At 43.7% G+C, this 26,519-nt stretch overlaps 1 pseudogene; it reads right to left on the reverse strand.

Annotated features, from left to right (window-relative positions):
* Positions 1 to 21,486, reverse strand: part of LOC121284672 — a 48,198-nt pseudogene extending 26,712 nt beyond the window's left edge.
* Positions 21,487 to 26,519: the final 5,033 nt, after the last annotated feature.

The following is a 26,519-nucleotide window of genomic DNA, read 5'->3' on the forward strand; positions in this document are numbered from 1 at the left end:
CTAAAGATTTATGAACTTAAATGGGATTAAACACGTTGGAACAGCACTGTATCGCCCCCTCCTCTAATGGCTTGGCAGAAAGAGCAGTACAATCCTTTAACACAGGCATGAAGAAACAATCAGAGGAAAAATTAGAAACACAAATTTCAAGATTCCTGTTCAGCTATTGCAGAACTCCTCATGCGACCACTGGTTTAATACCTTCAGAATGGTTGATGGAGCGTCAACTTCATATGAGATTGAGTCCAGTATTCCCTAACTTAGAGGGGAAGGCGGAAGAGACCAAGGGAGTCAGAAAGTAAACAGCAACACAATAAAGGTCGAGAGTTTACTGGGGAGAGACAGGTTTTGTACGAAATTTTGCAATTGGACCGAGATTGATCCCTGGTACAATCCTCCCTGAAACAGTTATGTTATCTTATCAGGTGGAAGTGGAAAACAGGATTGTTGGGAAACACGTGGGTCATCTCCAAAGTCAAGAAACCCTCCAACAATCAGGATCGAAACTTTAACACCAGAGACACCAAATCAACAAAAAATAGACATAAGCTGATGTCTCTGTCGAAGTAAATAATTCTGTCAGTGTCTAGGGGTGTCTCTGAAGCTGCAGTTCCTGTGCAAGTCCATCCAATGGAAGAACCTCCAGCTGTAGAATTGCGTTGCTCTACCGAATCCAAAAACTTCCTCAAAGGCTGAATTTATAATGGCATGAACTGTACATAATTGCACAAAATATGGGTTAAGATGTTTTGTAAATAAGGGGATAAAACGAAAGTAAAAGGGGAGGAATGTAATGATTGTAAATTAAACCACTTCTTACTGTTATGAGGATCCTGAGATTGCATAGACCAATCAGCCCTAAGCATGGGGAATCTAAGGGGTGGAGCTTTTTAGCTTTAGTCTTGGAACAAGCATGTAGCCTCAGCTCAATTCTGTTAATAAAGTTCATTGTTTCTTACAAGAAACCTGTCCTGCACTAATACAAATGGGCAAACCAAATTGTTAAAAGTAGCTTGAAAGATTAATGTATTTGAAACAGTTCTCTTGGGCAAAATGTTGAGAAACCAACTAAGGAATGGAGTATTTAAAATCTTTTTTTAGCCATTCATCAGAATTGGGCATTGCTGGTAAGGCCAGCATTTATTATCCATTTTTAATTACCCTTGAGAAGGCAGTGACCAGCTGGCCCCTTGAATTGCTGCTATACATGTGTAGGTACTCCCATGGAGCTGTTAGGCAGGGAGTTACTAGATACTAACCCAGCAGCAAAAATGGAATGGCAATACTTTTCCAGGTCAGGATGGTGTGTGACTTGGAGGGGAACTTGCAGGTGATGGTGTTCTTATGCATCTTCTGCCCTTGTTCTTCTAGGTGCCAGAGGTTGCAGGTTTGGAAGATGAAGTTGAAGAAGCCTTGGCAAGTTCCTGCAGTGCATCTTGTAGATGGTACACTCTGCTGCCACTGTGTGTCAGTGGTGGGGACAGTGAAAGTTTAAAGTGGTGGATAAGATGCCAATCAAATGGACTGCTTTTTCCTGGATGCTGCCAGACTTCTTACCATTCACTCCGGCAAGTGGAGAGTATTCCATCAAATTCTTGACTTCTGTCTTGTAGAAAATGGACAGGCTTTGGGGAGCCAGAAGCTGAGTTTCTTACCACAGAATTCCAAGCCTCTGAACTTGTTTTTTATTTGTTCATGGGACGTAGGCATTGCTGGCTGGGCCAACATTTTTTAATTGCCCTTGAGAAGATGGTAGTGAGCCACCTTCTTGAACCGCTTGCAATCCACGTGCTGTATAGAAGGGAGTTCCAGGATTTTGACTCAGTGACAGTGAAGGAACAGTAATATAGTTCCAAGTTAGGATGGTGTGTGGCTGGGAGGGAACTTGCTAGTGGTGGCATTCCTACGCATCTTCTGCCCTGCTCCCTCTAATGTTCTTGTAGCCATAGTATTAAGGTGGCTGGTCCAGTTTACTTTCTAATCTATGGTGTCATCCCACGATATTAATGGTTGGAGATTCAGCAATAGTATTGCTGTTAAATGTCAAGGAGAAGTGTTTAGATTATTCCTTGTTGGAAATGGTTATTGGCAGGCACATGTGTACCGTTAACATTTCTTGCTACTTATTAGTTAAAACCTGAACGGGATTGAAAGGTTCATTATTTGAGGATTTGTGAATGGAACTAAACACTATGCAATGATCAGCCAACATCCCCACTTCTGACCTTATGATGCATGAATGGTCATTGATAAAAAAATTGAAGATATTTGGGCCTAGGACACTGTCTACTATTACCTCCCTGGTATTGTGAAATGAGACTAGATTCATTAGTAATCTTGCAGTAAAAGATCCTCTGGAGAAGAGAATCACAGACTTGTTACAGCACAGAAGGAGGCCATTCAGCCCATCGTGTCCACACCGGTTCTTCGAATGAGCAATTCACTTAGTGCCATTTCCCCATCTTCTCCCCATAACCCTACACATTCTCCCTTTTCAGCTAATAGTCTAATTCCCTTTTGATTTCCTCAGTTGAACCTGCCTCCATCACATTCTTAGGCAGTGCATTCCAGACCTTAACCACTTGCTGTTTGAAAAAGTTGTTTCTCTTGTCACTTTTGCTTCTTTTGCCAATTACTTTAAATTTGTGCCTTCTCGTTTTAGGTCCATTCATGAGTGGGAACAGTTTTTCCCTACCTATTCTGTCCTGACCCCTCATGATTTTGAATACCTCTCTCAAATCTCCTCTCAGCCTTACCTTCTCCAAGGAAAAGAAGTCACAACTTCTCCAATCTATCTTCATAACTGAAGTCCCACATCCATGGAAGCATTCTTGTGAATCTTTTCTGGACCCTGTCCAATGCCTTCACATCCTTCCTAAAGTGTGCTGCATGGAACTGTACACAATACTCAGGCTGAGGCCGAACTAGTGTCTTATACATGTTCGTCATAACCTCCTGCTCCTATTCTAAGCCCCTATTAATAAGGCCTAGGTTATGGTACGCTTTATTGCTCTCTCAACCTGTCTTGTCACTTTCAATGAATTATGCACATATAAACCCAGGTCCCTCTGCTCCTGCACCCTCTTTAGAGTTGTACTGTTTATTTTATATTGTCTCACTTTGTTTTTCCTACCAAAATGAATCACTTCACATTTCTCTGCATTAAACTTCACCTGCCACTTGTCCACCCATTCCACCAAATTGTATGTGTCCTTTTGAAGTTCTACATGATCCACCTCACAGTCCATAATACATCCAAGTTTCATATCATCTACAAATTTTGAAATTATGCTGTGAGAGTCCCAGTGCTGACCCCTGCAGAACTCCACTACAAACCTTCTTCCAGCATGAAAACTTTCATTAACCACTACTCTCTCTTTCCTGTTGCTCAGCTAATTTTGTATTCATGTTGCTACTGTCTGTTTTATTCCATGAGCTATAACTTTGCTCACAAGTCTAATTTTTTGGCACTGTATCAAATTCCTTTTGGAGATCCATGTAAACCACATCAACAGCATTAACCTCATTAGCCATCTCTGTTACCTCATCAAAAAAGCTCCAGCAATTTAGTTAAACACAACTTCCCTTAACAAATTCATGCTGGCTTTCCTTAATTACCCCATATTTCTCCATGCAACTATTAATTTTGCCCTGAATTATTGTTTCTAGAAGTTTCCCCATCACTGAAGTTAAACTAACTGACCTGTAATTGTTGGGCTTATCTTTACACCCTTTTTTTGAACAAGGGCCTAACATTTGCAGTTCTCTGGCACCACCCCTGAGCCTAAGGACAATTGGAAAATTATGGCCAGTGCCTCCGCAAGTTCCCTCAATATCCATGAATGCACCTTATCTGGTTCTAGTGCCTGATCAACTTTAAGTATAGAGAGCCTATCTAATACCCCCTCCTTAGCAATTTTAAGTCCTTCTAGTGTATTACTGTGAAGCCTGACACTGATAAATGTGAGTGCTGACCGAAGCAAGGTAGGCAAACAAACCTTGAAGTCCCGAGCGAGGTGCAACCTGCCAGATGCATGTCACTTCTGTGCTGCTGTGAAACATGTCAGCTGTTTTCCCGCTGACATGGGCAGACAGTTCCAGCAGGAGGCAGACAATTCCGGCGGGCTGGGCTGGCCTAATAATGATATGCAGATGTATTACAGTGAGGTTCCCAACATCCAATGGCGGGATCGCAAACTGATTTCCTGCCTTCGTGAAACTGATCGCACCATATTGTCCACTCATGCTACCGAACATGCCCGATGCCAGCAGGCATGGAAAATCCTAGCCTGTAAGAGGCCCACGTTTACTTTTTATGATTTAGCTTTTATGGTTCTTACTAGTTTACTCTCATGTACCATTTTCCTCTTAATTCTCAATTCCTTGGTCATCCACTATCTCTTTCAATGCTCTGGAATGTTATCAGGTCCAGGGGATTTATCAACTTTCAGTCCCATTAATTTCTCCAGTTCTCTTTTTTCAATAATTTCTTTCAGTTCCTCATTCTTGTTAGTCTCTTGGTTCTTGAGTATTCCTGGGAAGTTCTTTGTATCTTCCTCCATGAAGACAAACAAAATATTTTTTTTTAGTTTCTCTGCCATTCCCATATGTACCTGATCTATACTATGCCCTATATGACCACTACTAATTGATGGCCTATAAACAAATCATACCAATGTTTGTAGTCCCTTGGTGTTCCTTAGCTCCACCCAAACCGATTCTGCATCTTGATCTTCTGATCTAAGATCCTCTCTCACTAATGTACTGATCTCATCCTTTATTAACAGCGGTACTCCACTTACTATTCCTTTTTGCCTTTCGTTCCTAAATGTTGAATACCCTTGAACATTCAGTTCCCAGTCTGGTCACCCTGCAGCCATGTCTCCATAATCGCAATTAGATCGTACCTGTTTATTTCTTTGTGTCATCAATTCATCTATTACTGCGTGCATTCACAGAGAGTGCCTTTAATTCTGTCTTTTGATTATTTTTGAAATCTCTAATTTTATCTGCTGGTACAATCTTAAGTTTGTTCCTCTATCCTTTCCTGCGACACTCAGAGAATCAATTCCTTTATTGCTACCTTGATCTCTTGCCTTGTGCTCTCTTTTTAATTTATCACTTCTTCCCTCACTTGACCCCTCGCCTTGACTATTTAGTTTAAAGCTCTCTCTACTGCCCTACATATACGACTCGTCAAAGCACTGGTCCCAGCATGGTTCAGGTGAAGACCATTCCAACGGTACAGCTTCCATTTTCCCCAATAATGATGCCAGTGCCCCATGAATCAGAACTTATTTCTCCCACACTAATCTTTGAGCCACGCATTTAACTCTTTAATCTTATTTACCCTACTCCAATTTGCTCGTGGGTCAGGTAATAATCCAGAGATTATTACCTTTGAAGTTCTGTTTCTTAATTTAGCCCCTAGCTCTCTAAGCAGAACTTATTTCCTAGGCCTTGGTAGCTACATGGGCTACGCCAAATGGATTCTCCCCCTCCCACTGCAAATTCCATCCAGCCCAGAGCAGATGTCCTGAACCCTGACACCAGGCAGGCAATACAGCCGACTGGACTCTCACTCCTAGCTTCAGACAATTCTGCCTATCCCCATGACTATAGTGTCCCCAAACACCACTACATTCCTATTAACTCCCCCCTGCTTGAAGGCTTCCTGTATCATGGTGCCATCGTCAGTTTTCTCATCCACCCTGCAGCCTTGCTTTTATCCATACTTAAACCTGCTGGACAATTGCAAGGGCTCAGGCTCCCCCAGTTCTACATTCTTGTTCCTCATATCTGCCTCACTCGCAGTCATACTCTCTTGTCCCTAACCATGGACCAAATCAAATGGCTTTGTCCTAAGGAGTGTAACCGCCTCCTGGAACAATGTGTCCAGGTAACTTTCTTCCTCCCTGATGCGCAATGTCCACAGCTTGGCCTTCAGCTCAATGGCTCTGAGCTGAGGTTCCTCCAGTCGCACTTACTGCAGTTGTGTTTGCCTTTGATCACACAGGTGCCCACATGTTCCCACATTCTGCAGCAACCACACATCACCTGCCCTGCCATCTTTTAGCATTTAATTAATTAATTAATTTACTGATTAAATTTTGATTAATGCCTCTAATCCTGTCTGTGCTTATATTCCTGTTATTTCAATAAATGTTCTACCTACTGCTTGAATTTCCCTAGTTAAGATAATTAGGAAATTGCACCAACCAATCTAATAAGCTTCACTCATATTAGTAGACATTACAAATGTCTCTTTTTTCAGCAATAATCAATGACCTGTTTTCCTGTGACATTGCACTTTGATTTTTCTCAGAGCGTGGTCGGTCCATTCAAGAGCCACGGATTGGATAATTCATTTAGGTGCTGCTGTCTGCCTTCTGGTCCTCCTCTCTCCTGCTCTTTTAGGTATTGATGTCTGTCTCTGGGTCCTCTTCTCTCCTGCTCTTTTAGGTGCTGCTGTCTCCGGGTCCTCTTCTCTTCCACGCTTTTAGGTGCTGCTGTCTGTCTCTGGGTCCCTTAAAGAACCTATTTTTATTTTCTTTGGACTGAGGCTTTAAAATTGGACTGTGGCTTTAAAAGCTACCATGGCTGCAGTTGAAAGACATGTGCACTGGAACAGGATGAGGAATATCTACAATGTTGCTATCCTAGAACAGAGGTTCCGGAAAAAAAACAGAATGGTGCTGGAAAGGAGTGCTGGACTAAGGGGAACTGCCTGATGACAGCATTTGAATTGGCTCCTGACCAGGTGACCAGGTTTTTGTGTGGTAACAGTGCAGGAAGAACAGCTCCTAGCCTGCAAAGTGGGAAGACCTAAAACCTCTGTTTATAAGATTCCAGTAATTCTGTCATGGTAGCAAGCTGGCTATTCCTCACATATCTGTAACCTGCTTTCTCTGAAAAAACCCTGTCAAGAGGAAAATGGGGAAAATCATTAGTAGAGACATGAAAAGCACATTTTTCAACCAGTGAACCACAGACTGAAGGTGCTGGGAGACCACCTCATGTCATCAACAACAAACTGCAAGGAATTTGGAAGACATCAATCAAAACAACCCATCTAATCCTCTACTCCAGATTGGTGCTATTGAACTGTTTTATTTCCCCCTTAACATCCACGTTCTGTGTGTCTTATGTGTGTGTGTGGATGGGTTTGAGTATAGGGATTTAAGAAAGGGTAGAGTTTAAGCTTTAGAGTTAGGAGTTAGCAGTTCATAAAGGCAACTACAGAGGCATGAGGGAGGAGCTGGCCAGAATTGACTGGGAGATGAGCCTAGCAGGAAAGACAGTGGAACAGCAATGGCAGGAGTTTCTGGGAGTAATTTGGGAGACACAGCAAAAATTCATCTCTAGGAAGAAGGAGCATACTAAAGGGAGGACGAGGCAATCATGGCTGACAAGGGGAGTCAGGGACAGCATAAAAGCTAAAGAGAAAGCATACAATGCGGCGAAGAGCAGTGGGAAACCAGGGGATTGGGAAACCTACAAAGACCAACAGAGGACAACTAAAAAAGAAATAAGGAGGGAGAAGATTAAATATGAGGATAAACTAGCCAGTAATATAAAAGAAGATTGCAAGAGTTTTTTTTAGATATATAAAGGGTAAGAGAGAGGCAAAAGTGGACATTGAGCCGCGGGAAAATGACGCTGGAGTAGTGGGGAACAAAGAAATGGCGGAGGAACTGAATAGGTACTTTGTGTCAGTCTTCACAGTGGAAGACATGAGTGACATCCCCAAAGTTCAAGAGAGTCGGGGGGCAGAGGCGAGTATGGTGGCCATTACTAAGGAGAAGGTGCTAGGAAAACTGAATGGTCTGAAGGTGGATAAATCACCTGGACCAGCTGAATTACACCCCAGAGTTCTGAAGGAGATAGCTGAAGAGATAGTGGAGGCATTAGTGGTGATCTTTCAGGTATCACTGGAGTCAGGGACGGTCCCAGAGGACTGGAAAATCGCTAATGTAACCCCATGTTTAAGAAGGGAGTGAGGCAAAAGATGGAAAATTACAGGCCGATTAGCCTGACCTCGGGTTGGTAAGATTTTAGAGTCCATTATTAAGGATGAGATTTCAGAATACCTGGAAGTGCATGGTAAAATAGGGCAAAGTCAGCATGGTTTCATCAAGGGGAGGTCATGCCTGATAAATCTGTTAGAATTCTTTGAGGAGGTAACGAGTAGGTTAGACAAAGGAGAGCCAATGGATGTTATCTACTTGGACTTCCAGAAGGCCTTTGACAAGATGCTGCACAGGAGGCTGCTCAGTTATGTAAAAGCCCATGGTATTAGAGACAAGGTACTAGCATGGATAGAAGATTGGCTGTCTGGCAGGAAGCAGAGAGTGGGGATAAGGGGCTCTTTCTCAAGATGGCGGCCGGTGACTAATGGAGTTCTGCAGGGGTCAGTGTTGGGACCACAACTTTTCACTTTATACATTAATAATCTAGATGAAGGAACTGAGGGCATCCTGGTTAAGTTTGCAGATGATGTAAAGATAGGTGGAGGGACAGGTAGTATTGAGGAGGTGGGGCGGCTGCAGAAGGATTTGGACAGGTTAGGAGAATGGGCAAAGAAGTGGCAGATGGAATACAACGTGGGCAAGTGTGAGGTCATGCACTTTGGTAGGAAGAATAGAGGCATAGACTATTTTCTAAATGGGGAGAGAATTCAGAAATCTGGAGTGCAAAAGGACTTGGGAGTCCTGGTCCAGGATTCTCTTAAGGTTAACTAGCAGGTTGACACAGTAGTTAGGAAGGCAAATGCAATGTTGGCATTTATTTCGAGAGGACTGGAATATAAAAGCAGGGATGTGCTGCTGAGGCTTTATAAGGCTCTGGTCAGACCACATTTAGAATATTGTGGGCAATTTTGGGCCCCGTATCTCAGGAAGGATGTGCTGGCCCTGGAGAGGGTCCAGGGGAGGTTCACGAGAATGATCCCAGAAATGAAAGGCTTAACATATGAGGAATGTTCGAGGACTCTGGGTCTATATTCAATGGAATTTAGAAGGATGAGGGGGGATCTGATTGAAACTTACAGAATACTGAAAGGCCTGGATAGAGTTGTCGTGGGGAAGATGTTTCCATTATTAGGAGAGAATAGGGCCCGAGGGCACAGCCTCAGAGTAAAGGAAAGACCTTTTAGAACAGAGATGAGGAGAAACTTCTTTAGCCAGAGAGTGGTGAATCTATGGAATTAATTGCCACAGGAGGCTGTGGAGGCCAGGTCATTGAGTGTATTTAAGAGCGAGATAGATAGGTTCTTGATTGGTAAGGGGATCAAAGGTTACAGGGAGAAGGCGGGAGAATGGGGTTGAGAAACTTATCAGCCATGATTGAATGGCAGAGCAGACTCTGCTCCTATGTCTTATGGTCTTATGGTCTTTTGGTCAAATTTCTTTCTTTTGCCACTGGTTAAAAACAATTTGTTTAATAAACAGTTATTTACTTGTTAAGTTTACAAACATGGTGCTCATATTCTGTTAACCTAAATAAAATAATTAGGTAGAATTGGGGCAATTTGGTGGTGTGATCAAACTTTTCACATTTGTCGTGGCTCGGGGAACAGTGGGGCTTGATTTTACAGTGCACTATCCCCAACGAGTCGTGATTGTCCTCCTCTCCTCTGCTCTTGTAGAGCAGTTATGTAATTGGGCAAGAAGGTGGCAGATGATGTGTGAAATTATCCACTTTGGTAGGTAGAACTTAAAAGCAGGAATTTTTTAAAGTAATGAGAATAGTTATTGTTGGAATTCAAAGGGACTTGGGGTCTCTTTGTATACAAATCACAGAAAGTACACATCCAGGCACAGCAAGCAATTAGGAAGGCAAATAGTATGTTAACCTTAACAAAAACAGAATTACCTGGAAAAACTCAGCAGGTCTGGCAGCATCGGCGGAGAAGAAAAGAGTTGACGTTTCGAGTCCTCATGACCCTTCGACAGAACTTGCAAGTTTCAGAACTGGCAAGTTCTGTCGAAGGGTCATGAGGACTCGAAACGTCAACTCTTTTCTTCTCCGCCGATGCTGCCAGACCTGCTGAGTTTTTCCAGGTAATTCTGTTTTTGTTTTGGATTTCCAGCATCCGCAGTTTTTTTGTTTTTATCTAGTATGTTAACCTTTACTGTGAGTGGTTGGAGTATGAGAGTAAGGAAGTCTTGATACAATTAATAGACCTTTGTTGGGATCATTTCTGGAGTACTGTGTACAGTTTTGATCTTCCTACCTAAGGAAGGATAAACGTACCTCAAAGGAGATGTAAGAAAGGCTCCTGAAGTGAGAGGGCTGTTCTATGAGAAGAGGTTGAGTGAAATTAACCTATATCGTCCAGAGTTTAGAAGATTGAGAGATAATCTCATGGATGCATATTAAATTCTGAGAGGCATGGAAGGGTAGGCATTGAGAGAATGTTTCTCTTGGCTGGAGACTCTAGGGCTTGTGGTTATAGTCTCAGGATGAGTGGTTAGCCATTTTGGACTGAGATGAGGAGAAATTTCTTCACTCAGATGTGAATAAATCTTTGGAGTTCTCTACCTCAGAAAACTGTCAGTTCTCAGTTAATGAGTATATTCAAGACTGAGATGGATAGTTTTTTTGGCAACTAAGGGAACCAGAGTGATTTGGGAATAGGACGGGAAAGTGGAGTGGGTATAAAGTTCAGCCATGATCTTACTGAATAGTAAGGCAGGCTCAATGGGATTTATTGCCTCCCAATTCTTGTGTTTTTATGGAACATCTTTTATCTTCAAAAAGAGAATTAAAAATGAATTTGCCTCTGGCTGCCATCCAAACTGGAGTTATCATTTCTCAGACATGGGAACTGAAACATGTGATGTTTGAGTAACAAGTCTTAGACCGCAGCACCCGTGCTGTTCACTGGAATCAATGGATCATCTCAGCCACAGATGTATTTCAGACATGTTGCGTTTTTAAAGCTAATTTTCCATACTTTCTGCAGCTGTAATTTTTAGGGTAAGGGTGGATCCTCAAGAAAGAGATTCCTTTGTAAAGCATGACATATTTCAGAGTTGTGGGGGAAATTAGGTCTAAATTCCAAAGAGATAGTTGACTACTAAAGCTCAGAACTGACATCAAAGTATGTGTTCTTTTTGATATACCATGTGCTTGGATCGTAATACAAAAAAGTCAGCAAAGATTCATGCACAGGAACAATCTGTTTAAGTCGGCTGCTTCCGTCTTGTGTGCAGACGTACATAATTATTTTCATCAATGATAACTGATTGTTGAATAAAAGACAAATTCATCTGAGCAGTAAAATATGTCTACCCGATTAGCAATGGCTGAAGTAGGAGTGAGCCTTTGGTTTAATGGTGGTATTCTTGCCTCTGTATCTGAGGGCGCAGGGTTTTTCCCCTGCTTCTGACAATCCCCATGACTAGAGACAAGAGCTCTGACTCCAAATTCCGGAATGACTTCCAGTAAGATAATCATGCCAGTGAAGCCAAATTTGCCAAGCATTGGATTGTTCACTTAGTAATAGGGAGCGTGATCTGGGTTTAGACTGATGTGACACAGGTTAGTTTTAACTAACTGTATTGTTACAGTAGTAATCCTGCTTAGTTTGAGAGGAACCAAAGATTCAAATTCTTCATTCTATGGCTGTGGGATCCCATAAAAATCCCATCTGCCATTTATTACAAGCAAGCCTAATGGTAGGTGGCAAGTGGATTATGGCTATGGTATGCCCTGTCAGATAGTTAATCAGCCTGAAAATTCTTCCACTACCTCACAATATACTCCAATGGATGAGTGTCAAGGTATGACAATAACATCTAAAGTAGAATGTTGAATTAATAATTAAAGAGCTCCTTTATTGTCTTTACGTTATTAATGGTAACCCCCGGTGTAAAGTGACTTTGTGAAAAGGAATATGTCTGATTTCCTCAAAATATGTGATTTTGGTATCTTCCATGTAATGTAGCTCTTTGTAAATGATTTCAAAGCTGAACTATTTAAAACAAATTTGTGTCAGATATGGGGAAACAAAACTAACACCTAACATAGATTAATGCCAGTCCTGATGCAAAAGCCAATGGATCTTCAGCTAGAGATCACACTAAAGTTGTCACATATGACATTTGGCTGAAAAACATATTTTATGCATTACCGTGCGAATAATAATCACTTTTAATTAATGCATTCAAATTTTCTAAGAGGGTTCGAAGTAGGGTAATAAGTGGATTTCCTACATTAATTTTAAATTCAAGTGAAGACAATGGATCAAAATGAGATCTTTTTCTTTGCTAATGGGGATTATCTTACTGGATATCACCCCAGGTTTCAGAGCCAGAGTTCTTGGCCTGGAATTTTTTTACAGAGTCAGGACTTGGGAGCCCTTTAAAAATAGTGAACAGGTCCCAATTCTGGGAATCATGACCCTGTTCTTGGGCTGTGTGATTTTGAGGAGTGCCTTTTAAGGCTGTGGACTGGTTCTGGTCACAAGCCTGCACTCCCTACCTGGCCGGCTCCATTGCAAACGTTGGCATGTCTTACTCCTTCACAATTTTCATGGAGTTGGGCTATGTGTTTAAAGAGGCGTGATTCATGGCACCTCAGAGGAGTATGCATAAGTGGACCTTTTAAAAGGTGAGTTCAAAAGGCCCCACTGGCTTGACATGGGGGCATGAGGGGCCGTGGAAGGGTGGGTGGGGAGCATAGCCTGGCATGAGTGGCATGGATGGGGCATGGGGAGTGTGTGGGGTATGATGGGTGAGAGCTGGAAGGCCTTTCTGTTTTTATTTTAACTGGGACAAGGTCCCACAGGCCTTTTAAGCAGCCCACCTCCACATCCAACAGTCCCTTTGGCTGGCTCCGATCTCTTTCCCGGCTTGGCTGGCATGACTGCAGCTTGCACCCACCCCAAGCAATGAAGATCCCGCCTTTGTGGGCACATTCACCTGAGGCAGTTGGGGCGATCTGGGAATTTTCCTGACTTGCGCGACCTGCCTCGGTAATGAAAACCCAGCCCCTTGTCTCTACTCATGGGGATCATTTGGAGCAGGGTATTCAGATGCATGTATGTGGGATGCTTTTAAGCTGTTTTCATAAATATAATTCAGCAAAGAAATTTTAGAATTCTTCCAAGATAAGATAAAGAACTTGAAATCATTTAAGAAATCAATTTTTTCCTAGACTTCTACAAGTTTTCCATTCATGTAGAAATTTCTACCAGGCTGTTAATAATTTGCAGCCTAACTGCAATGAAGCCAAAAATGTGCTGGGAGGTTTATTCTGGCATAAGTGCTGGTATCTGCCCACCTTGGACCTCTGCTACCGTTCTTGACAATGTTTCCTTGGCTTCAGGGGAGCATCTTGGATGCCTGTCTACTCTTAAAGGCTACAAATTACCTTAAGTGCTGTTGTTGCTGGGGGATCCAGGCCTCTTTCTTCCCAGAAGGAGAATACATATGGTCCAGAAGTTCATATGGTCTTGATCTTGGCCTGCTAGTGTTGGGAATCACCAACTAGCTCTAATAGGACAGTCTTGTAGCAGTAAAAAGCAATTTTCTATTATGTGTCATCTGTGTACAAACAAATTGAAAGTTAGAGGGCAATGTGAACTTTCTAAAGCATCCTAAAATGTAAACATGCATTTAATACTTACAAACATAAATTCTCATTAGTTTATTTTTCTGTTATTGGATCATCTTAAATTGTTAGCCTGCAACAAATTTTGGCTTTCTTCTTTATTGAAATCATGAGTTATTTTGCCTTTTTCTTAAGACTCTTTACATTTAAGCCCAGGCTGAGTGAATTTAATTTCAGTGAAGATGTAAAATGGGTGGTAGTTGGTCAGCTGAAAGGAAAAGAGAATCTGGCATGTTGTATAACAGGAACCATACATTTTGCATCCCTTATGAAGTTACATTTCAGATTGTAACACCGATGGTAACCTATTCATTTTAATGATTGGCTTTACAATTGGAAAACCTGGTCTGCACATTTCTGCCTTTGTTTCCAAGTGACAATTGCTTACTCTGAGGTGGTTTCAGGATCACTTCATCAACCTAATCTTTCTTTCTTGTTATTTAATTCTAGTTCAATGTTGGCATTCCCCTTTTCCCATGGAGTCAAAACTTCTAGTGCTGTCCTGACCTTGCCATGATCCTTGGTCGATGTCATTATGCATGTAGGGCTGTGCAATGACTTGACGTACTGGACAGGTTTCAACTAGAAACAGATAACTTTATTACAGGGAGCTTTTCAGATGCTACATGCTTGAACCAGGTCCTCAACAAGAACTTTCCGTGACCCTGGATTTCCCGTGCTTAGGGCTCATTGGTCAGAGTCTCTAAGAACAATCACGTGACCCCTGATAGGCAGCAAGGGAGGCCAAACCTTCAATTATTATAGGTTGTCTCCTAGCAGGATCCTTGTCAGCAAGCTGTGGGCTGCATTGCTGCAGCGCTATAAGAAGCGAGGAGAAGTTAAAGAGGCCTCAGGCTCCTGAAAATTGATGGTCTTCCTTGCATTTGATCTTGAACTGAGACAAAGCCAATCAAATCTTGTGGTATGCAGCCGAATAGGAAGGAGAGAGCTCATTGCAGGGGCATCAGGGGAGGCTTCCAGTGTTGTCAAGGAATTACTGCCAATCCTCTCCAGTGGGCTGTGGGGCTGCAGGAAAATGGGACAGTTGGCCAGATCCTGTGCCCCTTTAATTTATTTGTAGGCAGGTAGGCCTTAGGAAAAATGGGGCCCTTATATTGAATTTATATTTTTCCACCTATTTTTATGAGCTTACATGTGCAGTAGTATAAATAAACCCCACATTTAAATATCTGAACTCTCTTGCCTCCAATAAAAATGAAGTCAAGTCACCATTTTCTCAGGAAACTTGACCGTCAACTAACATGATGATTCACTCCCAGCTACTCTATATTGAAGTGTCTTTTTAAAAATTCCTGTCTCTTGAACAAGGCTGAACAAATGCCTGTGCCTTAAACATAGAGATCCTTCTGTTTCCCTTACAGTTTGTTTGGTTTATTTAGAAGCCAGGCTGAACTCATCAGGTGTCCATTACCAGTCTTGGTAACTGTGAATCTATCTGGTGATCTTCATGCCACTCTCAGTGATCCTCCATGTATACTCCTTTGGATTAACCCATCCTGCATGCACGTGTGGCAGCTACACTTCATTCCTTTCTCCAGGTTCATACCAAGCACACCTCCAGCCACTGCTCATTAGGTTATTTGTCTGACCCACATTCCCAATGGCAGCAATGTTATTCTATCAATCAAACTAACAGCACACTCTTGGAACTCTCTGTCGAAGTATTTGAGGGCAGGGAGTGAGGGAAGTTCTACCCCATCAGATTGCAGAACGATTCGCTTCCCAAGCTTCTCCTTATGATCTGTATAATAAAAAAATACTGAATAAACATTCTTATAAAACCATCATTTCAGGGTTTCCAGCCATGTCATCTTTGCAGCCCACCCCTTTCCCCACTTGACCACAGTGCCCTGGGCCCTCTCCCATACCACCCACCCCTAAGCCCAGCCCTGCTTGTCAAAGGTGAGGTTGTGGTGCCAGGTGGCCATTCTGGCAGGAAAGGCAAATCTAGGTCAAGTGGGAAGATGGTATAAGCCTCATGCTTCACCCACCCAGTTTCCAAGCTGCTATCCCACTTGACTTGGGGTGGAATAGTATTGGAACATCCAGGCTTAAGTTTCTTACATCTACAACTTGTATTGCTAAAAGTATCATTAACATATAAAAATGCCCCAATGCACTTCACAGAAATGCAATCAGACAAAATTTTTCAACACACCAAAGAAGGAAATATTAGGAGGAGTAATTAACTGCTTGGTCAAATAGGTAGGCCTTAAGATGGTCTTAGAGGAGGGAGAGAGAAGTGGAGAGTTTTAGGAAGGGAATTACAGAGTTCAAGACTTAGATGGAGACTGGTATTAAAGAAAATGGGGTTTGGCACTCAATTCAGAATCAAACAGGACACCAAAGTTGTCAGCAGTCTAGTTCAACCTAATACAGTGGTTGAGAAGGGGAATGGAATTGGTTGTGAAGGTATGGAGTTTGTGGCAGGGACTGAAAGTGATGACCTTAATCTTCCCAATGTTTAAGTGGAGGCAGTTGCGGCTCACCCAGGGCTGGATGCTAAACAAATAGGCTGAGAACACAGAGAGAATGGAGGGGTCGAGAGAGATAATGAAGAGGTAGAGCTGGGTTCAGTCAGCATACATGTGGAACCTGTCACCATATCTTCAGATAACATCAACGTGGTACAGCTGCTATGTATAGGCAAGAACCAAGGAGAGACCCTTGGGGGAATCCAGAGGTTTTGACGCAGGGTCAGGACAAGATGCCATACTGAAGGCACTCTGGATACAATTGGATAGTTAAGAAGAGAAGAATCAAATGTTCAGTTCCATTCTGCTGAACAGCTGAGGAGAGGTTTTCGAGGAAGATAGTGTAGTAGACCATGTCAAAGGTGGCAGAAGTCAATTAGTTTAATAGTCTTATAAACGTTTTGGTTTTGTAGAGGCTTTATAGCTTTATACCTTGGAACCACTCTGGCATTTTCTAGCATGAGCTGATTCCATCTTTCTCAGTAAACACTTGGTTTAGGGATCTTTAAGCACGGAGTCATTGGAAAAGTAAATTTTGCACATTAAGGGCTGAATTTAATGGCCACGTTGGTAACCCTGTCCATAGGCTGGAAATCCAGTGGCAACCCTGCTGAGGCCATTTCTGGATGCTCCGATGGGATTAAGAGCCGTGGGGCTTATTGGTGCCTTTGGGCGAGAATCTCACCTCCAAGCACTGCCAGCCAGTCAGAGGGCTGCCAGCTCTTCAGACCCAGTGACTCCTTTGCTGGAACTGCAGTAGGCGCAAGACCAGGAGCATCTATGAAGGCCCAGAACCCAGGTAAGTGGGGCAGCCTTATTAGGGCCAGTCAGGCAGGCCCCAACAAGGTAGGGAGGGAGATCGGCATGGAGGGCAGGGGAGAATCTTCCCATGGGAGTGGCACTTGCCACTGGTGGGGCCCTTCATCAGACATTGGGTGCCTGAACAGGAGACACCCGACCCATAGCCCATAGATAGGCCCGCCACAGTAGAAAACCAGCAGCGGCAGGATGAAGCCACTTAAGGGCCTCAATTATCCTTGGGTGGGGGGATGGGGTGGGGGTGGGGGGTGATGGTGGTGGAGGAGGGGGTGCTCCTGGGGGGTGGGGGGCAGGTGGGGTGGGGGGGGTGGTGGTGTTCCGGTGGGGGGAAGCTGACATTGACCTTTCCCAAGCCTAAATTAATAGGGGGAGTGTCAGGAAGGTAACATGCTCTCCACCCCATACCTTGCCACCAATTAAATGGCGCCCCTCACCTCCCAGCACACTCATAGGGGGACAGCATTAAATTCTGCCCTAGTTCTCTGATGTTTCTTTCTCCCTTTTTTGATGACATAACTCATTTAACACCATTATCTTTTTGTCATCATTTGCTATTATTGTGTACTGTGGGTTCACTACTTCTACCAGGGATATGTGCAATAATATTAAATATTTACTCAGTAATTAAATGGCAGCAGTTACCTAAGCTTGAGTACCTCTAAAGTATCTCTTAGGGTGAGGTGGTGGCATAGTGGTATTGTCACTGGACTAGTAATCCAGAGGCTCAGGACCCAGGTTTGAATCCCACCACGGCAGGTGCCAGAATTTGAATTCAATTAAATTTCTGGAATTAAAAGTCTAATGATGACCATGAAATCATGTCAATTGTCATAAGAACCCATCTGGTTCACTCATGTCCTTTAGGGAGGAAATCTGCTGTCCTCACTTGGTCTGCCCTACATGTGACTCCAGACCGACTGAAATGGCGTAGCAAGCCACTCAATTGTATCAAACCGCTAAAAACAAGGCAATGAGGAATGAAACCAGACAGACCACCCGGCATTGACCTGGGCACCGGAAATGACAACGGCAAACTCAGCCCTGTCAACAATGTAAGGTTCCCCTTACTAACATCTGGGGGCTTGTGCCAAAATTGGGAGAGCTGTCTCACAGAGTAGTCAAGCAACAGCCTGACATAGCCATACTCATGGAATCATACCTGACAGATAGTGTCTCAGACAACACCAACATGTACTGGACAGGACAGACCAAGCAGAGGTGACGGCACAGTGGTGTACAGTTGGGAGGAGGTTGCCCTGGGAGTCCTCAATATCGACTTCGGATCTCATGAAGCCTCAAGGCACCAGATCAAACATGGGCAAGGAAACCTCCTGCTGATTACCACACACCATCCCCCCCTCAGCTGAAGAGTCAGTACTCCTCCATTTTGAACACCACTTGGAGGAAGCACTGAGGGTGGCAAGCGTACAGAATGCACTCTGGGTGGGGGACCTCAATGTTCATCACCAAGAGTGGTTTGGTAGCACCACTGTGGCCCAAGCTGGCCGAGTCCTAAAGCACATAGCTGCTAGACTGGGTCTGGGGCAGTTGGTGAGGGAACCAACAAGAGGGAAAAGCATATTTGATCATATCCTCAACAACCTGCCTGCCGCAGATGCATCTGTCCATGACAATATCAGTAGGAGAGACCACCACACAGCCTTCGTGGAGACGAAGTCCAGCTTTCACATTGAGGATGCCCTCCATCGTGTTGTGTGGCATTACCACCGTGCTAAATTGGATAGATTTCCAACAGATCTAGCAACTCAAGACCAGGCAACCATGAGGTGCTGTGGGCCATCAGCAGCAGCAGAATTGTGCTCAACCACAATCTGTAAAAGTTTTCTGCTTAAAGTGAAAAACACATCTCGACTAAAGCATAACCAATGGGTAGAAAATCTGTTGAGGAGGACAAAGCCTACAAGGGAACAAGGAACTTAATTGGATTTATTGTATGTGATGAAGATTCTGGATAGCACCAATGATAAATATGCAAATTGCCTGCCACATTTGCTGTTGTGCCAGAAAAATGGAACAGACTGGCAATTATTTATAATTTAAATAACTAGCATGGAATGTGTATTTTAGCTACCAGCAAATTTGCTTTTTTAAATTAACTGCTGTTGGCATCTTTTGTCATTTGGTTTACATCTTCAGGGTCACTCAGCAACTGTAGTTTAAACATTTATAGTCAAACTGTAGCATGTGACTAATAAATCAAAAGGCAGGCTAAAGTTCTGGGTTTTTTTCTCCACAGAGCTTTTCCAGCATTTTCATAATCTTACACATACTAGTTGAATAAGTACTGAAATGAATGGTGCATGACATTAATCCACAAGTCACAAGGTCTCATCAAATAATTTATACCACAAAGTCAACAGCTAAAGACAGAAACACGCACACACACACACAAACACAGGATTGAATCCAAAGCTACTAAATTATAATGAAACTTTGGGTGAGCTCAAAATAGGCTTCACATCCAAAGAGCAATTTTTTAAAATTCAAAACATGCAAGGTGAAAAGAAATTTTTGTTGTCTCTGGTTGCAGATATATCATGTCACTGCATTCCAATAGAATTTTGTATTTTACTATAATTCCTTGTTCTTCTCGACCTGCCTTCAGCCTTTGACAAGATTGACCAAACCATCCTCCTTCAATGCCTTTCCGCTGTCATCCAGATGAATAGGACTACACCTACCTATCTATTTAATCATAGCTGAAATATAATTTGCAATGGCTTCTCTTCCCACTCCTACATCATTACCTCTGTTGTCCCCCAAGGATCTCTCCTTGGCCTTTCCCTATTTCTCATCTGCAGATTGCTCCTGGGTGATATTATCTGATAACACAGCGTTAATTTTCACATGTATTCCAATGACACCCAGCTCTACCTCACCATCACCACTCTTGACTTCTTCACTGTTGCTAAATGATCAGACTGCTTAGCTGATATCCAACAGGATGAGCATAAATATCCTCCAATTAAATGTCAGGAAGAATGATGCCACTGTTTTCAGTCTCCATTCTAAATTCTGTTCCTTAGCTACTGACACTATCCCTCTCCGTGGCAACTGTCTGACTCTAAACATGAATGTAATCTTGGTGTCATATATGATTTCGAGATGAACTTGCAATCATATATTGTGGCATCACTAAAACCGCCTATTTCCAGTTCTGTACAACATTGTCTGACTTTGCACCTGCCTTAGCTTATCTGCTGCTGAAACCCTCATTTGTGCCTTTGTGACCTCTAGATTTGACCATTCCATTGCATTCCTGCCTGGTTTGCCCTCCATAAACTTGTGGTCATTCAAAGCTCTGCTGCCTTTGTCCTTACTCAGACCAAGTCTTATCGACCTCTGTGTTCATTGACTTACATTGGCTCCTAATCAAGGAAATGCCTTAGAATCATAGAAAGTTTATGGCGCAGAAAGAGGCCACTCAGCCCATTATGTCTGCACCAACCGAGAAACGAGCAGCCAGCCTAATCCCACTTTCCAGCATTTGGTCTGTAGCCCTGCAGGTTATGGCACTTGAGGTGCATATTCAGACACCTTTTAAATGAGTTGAGGGTTCCTCCCTCTACTACCCTTTCAGGCAGTGAGTTCCATACCCCTACTATCCTCTGGGTGGAAAAGAATTTCCTCATCTCCCCTCTAACGTTTCTACCAATCACTTTAAATCTGTGCCTCCTAGTCACTGACCTCTTTGCTAAGGTAAATAGTCCCTTCCCGTCTGCTCTATCCAAGTCCCTCACAATTTTGTACATCTCAATCAAATCTCCTCTCAGCCTCCTCTGTTCCAAGTAGAACAACACCAGCCTATCCAGCCTTTCCTCATAGATGCATTTTTGCAGTCCTGGCAACATCCTGGTAAATCTCCTTTGTACCCTCTCTATTGCAACTATATCCTTTTTGTAAGGAGGTGACCAGAACTGCATACGGTACCCAAACTGTGACCTAATGATTTATACAGTTCCAACAAAGCCTCCCTGTTCTTATATTCTATACCTTGGCTAATAAAGGAAAGGATTCCATATGCCTTCTTAACCACCTCATTGATCCCTCTTGCTACCTTCAGGGATCTGTCGACTTTCACTGCAAGGTCCCTCGCTCCCTCTATACCTCTCAGTATTCTCCCATTAAGTGTGTATTCCTTTGCCTTGTTTGAACTCCCCAAATGCGTCACCTCACACTTCTCCGGGTTGAATTCCATTTGCCCCTTTTCTGCCCATCTGACCAGTCCGTTGATATCTTCCTGCACTCTACAACTATCCTCCATACTATCAATCACGCAGCCAATTTTTGTGTCGTCTGCAAACTTCTTAATTATGCTCTCTACATTTATGCCCAAATCGTTAACATATACAACAAAAAGCAAGGGATCTAGTACTGAGCCTTGCGGCAAAATTCTCATTCTTGTTTTGAAGTTCCTCCACGGCCTCATCTCTCTCAACATCTGTAATCTCCTCCAGCTCCAACGTCTTCTGAGAGCTCTGCACTCCTCTAATTCTGGCCTCTTGACCATCCCCAGTTTTAATTCCTCGAACATTAGGTCATGATTTCAGCCACCTAGCCCCTAAGCTCCAGAATTCCCTCACTAAATCTCTCCACCTCTCTGCCTCTCTTTCTTCCTTTAAGACGCTCCTTAAAACCTACCCCTTTGATCAAGGTTTGGTCACCGGCCCTAATATCGCCTTATGTGGCTCGGTGTCTAATTTTGCTCAATAATGCTGCTGTGAGTGGCTTTGGGGTGTTTTATTACATTATGGGCACTATGTAAATACAAGTAGTAGTTGGTGTTAAAGATCAGCATGTTAAAAAGTAACTATTTTACAAGTAACCTCACAACATGATGTGTATGTATGTGACTTTAAAGGTATCCTATCAAGGTTTAGCTGCTTAGACCTTTCTTCTAATGTTGTCTGTGTGCTCTTGCCCCCAAAAACACTAGTGACACAATGAGGAAGGGGCAGGGTGGGTGTTTGGAGCGTGGGGACTCTCCCTAACTTGAACTTGAGAGCTTCTGCAACCTCAGCCTTTAATCAGACCCGTGTATTCTCAGCAGTGGGACACTTAGGCTGGAATTTTCCAGCCCAGTGGGCGTCAGGCATCATGGCGGACAGCGAGGGAGACAATATGGTCAGAAGGCCAAAAATCAGTTTCACGCTGGCACAGTGGGATCATCCAATGGTTTCTGTCATGGCGGAGCACCAATCCCGCTGGAGGCCGACGTGAACCCTCTTTGCATCCTGCTGATGGGATGCAAAGTAAAGCCTCACCAGAATCGCACCCCTGCAGCACCACCACCCTCCACCCACCCGCCACCCCCCCCCCCCCCCCCCCCCACCCCCCCAAGCCAATGCCAAATTCACTGTTATGTCAGCAGGAAAACATGCCAGCCCGGAACACGTCTGGACAAGTGTGGTGTGCAGAAGCCAGGGCTTACTGTTAGGACCTAGCTCAGATCACAGACAGCCGAGGAAAAGAAGATGCTGGAGCCCTATGGATACCAGACCCTGGAGGATGAGGGTGCATCAGTAACGGCAGCAGGGACAGTGATGGGGAAAGGGAATGGGCGACAGGGAGAGGGGAAAGTACAGGGGAGTTGAGCAAAAATCTGACAACGGTCATTGTTATCAAAAGTGAGCGAAGCTGTGTGTTGGACGGGCACAGGTGCTGCATGGGAGTGCAATCAGTGGGTGGGCGGAGATGCAGGTCAGCTCAGATGGACAACTGAAAGAGAACCCCAGCAGGCAGCATTGAAAATGCTTAGGACAGTAAGATGAGTGTGATGGATGAAGGCTGGGGGGATGCATTGGGAGAACTCGCGGAGCCTGACAATGAAGCTGAAAGACAACATTACACATTATTCAGTGAAAGTGAATATATTTTCAGATTATAAAATGACAAAATGTGTTCATCTGTGCAATCGCTTGTGATCAGAAATTCTTAAATTTTCTAGGCCGAACACTTCTAGGTGCTGCCCTAACATCCAGCGGGGATGGAGACAGCCTGTGGAATGGTTGGCCCTGTTACGTCTGATGATTTTGTGTGTCCTCTGGACAGCTGAGGCCTTGAAAACCTTGATTTGGCTGTCCTCCTGTGGGCCAGCTGCTCCCTCTGCAATGACAGAGGATGAGGTTGAGGGGCTCACAGGCAAAGGGGACTCGGAGGGAGAGGAAAGCCTCTGAGATTCCTCAGTGGATGACCCAGGGGTGTCCAGCTGTCACTTACCCTCCCTTCGGGTGCCCAATGGCCCCAGACTGACTCCTTGAGGGGAAGGAGCACCTGGAGGGACATCAGGGTGCCCCATTTCCCTCTTGCGTTGCCACTGCAGTAACTCACCCATGGCTACAGTGATGGAATGCAGGTCTGCGCACATCCCCGTGTTCTGCTGGACCAGCGTCTCCAAGGCGTCTACCATCATTCCCATGGAGACCTCCAACATGCACATGTGGGCACCACTTCATTAGAGAACAGGTGAACGCATTCCTCCAACTTACGTGCTACTCTGCTGAGGTCTTCCAACAGCTCTGTGGGATGTTCCCCCACCTTCTGCTGACTCTCCACGATGAGTTGGAAGGCCAAATTCAGAGGCTTATCAAGTGATTCGGACCTCACAGATGCCTCTTCCCCATAAGTCCCCTGAGTGCTGGGGAGCTCGACTGAACTTGCCTCCTCTTGCTGCGGACATGTGTCCGTTTGTGACCACCAGACTGTGAACCTGAGCCTGCTCTAAATCTAGGTCCCACCGAGGTGTTTGTCTCTGCGCTGATGGAGAGTGTGCGTAAGCGCTGTGATGGGTCCTCCAGGCTGCTTATTTCCAGCTCTTCAATGGAGGAGGTGTCCTGTTGGCTGGAGTTGAGGACCTGGATGGAGTTGAGGGACTGGCTGGCTGAGGGCATCGGTCGCTTGGCAGAGAGCCCTGTCAACCAAAGTAGATATAATTAGTGTATGGCAGCACAGTTAAAAGCAGGAGAGAGAGCACTCACAGTTATGTTGAAAGAGGGGTGTGGTGCAGGATCCTCACATGGATGTTTGCCGCTGACCTCACTATTGCTGCACTTGGCAGTACGATGGCAGCCTCCTCAAAATGAGTGAGCGGCCTAATGTGGGCCACTCCACCCCCAGTCTGGGATGTCTCCCTGCTGTTGTGAACCAGCTTCTCCTGCATGAAAACAGATGGAGAGAGTGTGAGCAGGATGCATGGCACTGCGTGGAATATTTGTGTGGTGAGCAGAGCCATGGACGGGATGAGGACACGAGCTCCATTGAATATGAGCCTGATGGAGATGTGAAGGTGCATGTGAGAGTCAGTGCTGTTGCCCCTTGAGGTGTGAGACCCCTGTGGACGTGTGATGGGTTTGTGAGCATGTGAGTTGAAAGTGAAGTGGTTGACTTACACTGGCAGAACGGATGTGATCATTAACCCTCTTCCTGCACTGAATGGCTGACCTCCTCTGTGCTCCGCTGGTGCTAGCCGCTGTTGCCATTACCTCCCAAGCTGGATTGGTGACTCTGGTGGAGCTCCTGTGGCCAGGGCAGGGGTAGAGGACATCGAGGTGACTTCGACTGTGTTCAGCAGATTCCCTAGAGAGGTGTCACTAAATTTGGGGCAGCGGTCTTCCTTGCTATCAGGGCCATCGGCTGCCTGTGTGTAGACATGAAGTAGGCTGCACTTTGGTGTGATTTAAATACGGTGCCTGGAGCGAGGAAGCGCTGAGGTCATGGCATGAAGGGCAAATCCAAGCCCACCCATTAGTGATCCAGCATGTTTCCATGAATGCATTATTAATGATGTGGGATGCGCCAGGAGTGGAATTCTACAGTGCAAAAACCCGCCATTGCGGCCGGCAGGTAAAACATCTTTTATCCCGCCTGCTACCGCACTTTGTACAAATCTGGGATGATTCCCTTGGTGAAAACAGATGTACTGGCCACTCACCATGGCAGGTGTGGGCCCCATCTGGGGACGTAGGCCAGGATTTTAGCCTGAATTCCTGAAAATATCTCCTACAATTTAAAAAAAAATAAGGAAGTCACTTTTCTAAGGGTTTTCTTAAAAAATTTTTAGAGGGGGAAACCTGACAGCCTCCCTGAACTTAGCACATATCTTGAATTTTCTGGCATCTTCAGTGGTAATGCACCTCCAATCTGTTCCCCAGTGATTCTGTAAACTTTGACAGGGCCAGGAGCAGAGATTGAAGCTGGGCACCTTTTGGCACTTTTAGATATAAATACAGGTAACTGATTTTTCTTGCTAAAATAGTTTTAAAATATATTGACAAGATTGTGCAACTTCAGTAAAATTATAGTTAATTATAGTCATGTTATGCCACTACACTGAAGGTGACAATCAAGCAAAATCATAACCGTACAACTCCACAGGCTCAATAATTAATCCAGCAAGACTTCAGTTCTAATGGAGGCTGAACAACATCATTGATGCATTGTTTAGATAGCAGTTTAAAAATTGGACTATATCCATCTTAAAAGTTGATACTTTTAGACCTTATTCTGCACAAATGTTTCATGATGATTTATATTGTTGCAGTAATTTGTATATTATTTTATGTATTAAAATGTACAACTTTACTGAAAACAGGAACTGTTTGAAGTGTGCACCTGTACATTGGATAGGAGTTGCATCAGTTTAGGAGGTAAATTAGGATTATTAAGTAAAGTGGCAATTCAAGTGCGACAACAACATCTGTAACCTTGAGATGATAAATCTCAAACAATATGTATTTGGAATGTATATGCAAATACATCCACCACGCACAAACTAGCTTTCCAAAAAACGTCCTTATAACAGACTGTTTATCAGAATGAATTAGTAATAAGAAAGGAATGGCTCTAGTGCAATGTGATTTCCATATGCTATGCAAACGGTATCAGAATACTGATGATCAATCAGCAATGTGGCAGTTGCCTGTTATCATATAATTTATATATTATTATTAATAATCCTGCAGTTGCAGTCCACATTACTTCCTGCAATAATTTGTCAACACTTATCATGGAAGTTCCAATGTAAACATTTGATTATCAGGGTCGTTGGTGAATCAACTAAAATTGTCAAAATGTTTTCTGAAAAACTTTTCCTCCATTCTTGTTCTTGGTAACTGAAATGTTAATTTCTGAAATAAGGCTTAAAGCAAAATAAATTCAAAACAACTCTTTCACAAGCAGAATTGAATCTATTCATTAAATTACTTTATGTCCCTTTTAATACCTGCATTCAAGTTATTATTTGGGCATCTTAGCCTCTCCTAAAAGCCCAGGGTTTGTACTTCATGACCACAGAAATCACTAGTGCTCTCAGTGGATTCTGAGGTGGATGGGTGAATTTTGGACAGGATAATTTTACAACAAATGCCTTCACCACATCTAAGTGTCCGCTAGATATTGGGACATGCCAACATGCACATTTCTCGCTTGTACACTGGGATAATGCAAATATATGTTTAAGACAACTTATGTCAAATTTCCCCTCATTCCCACTGCAATTAAACCTATTACTTTGGAAGTATGTATAAAGAAACATCCATTGCCAGTACAACTTATCGTGGACTCAGTAAG

Source organism: Carcharodon carcharias, chromosome 12 (assembly GCF_017639515.1).
Source record: "Carcharodon carcharias isolate sCarCar2 chromosome 12, sCarCar2.pri, whole genome shotgun sequence".
Taxonomy (NCBI): domain Eukaryota; kingdom Metazoa; phylum Chordata; class Chondrichthyes; order Lamniformes; family Lamnidae; genus Carcharodon; species Carcharodon carcharias.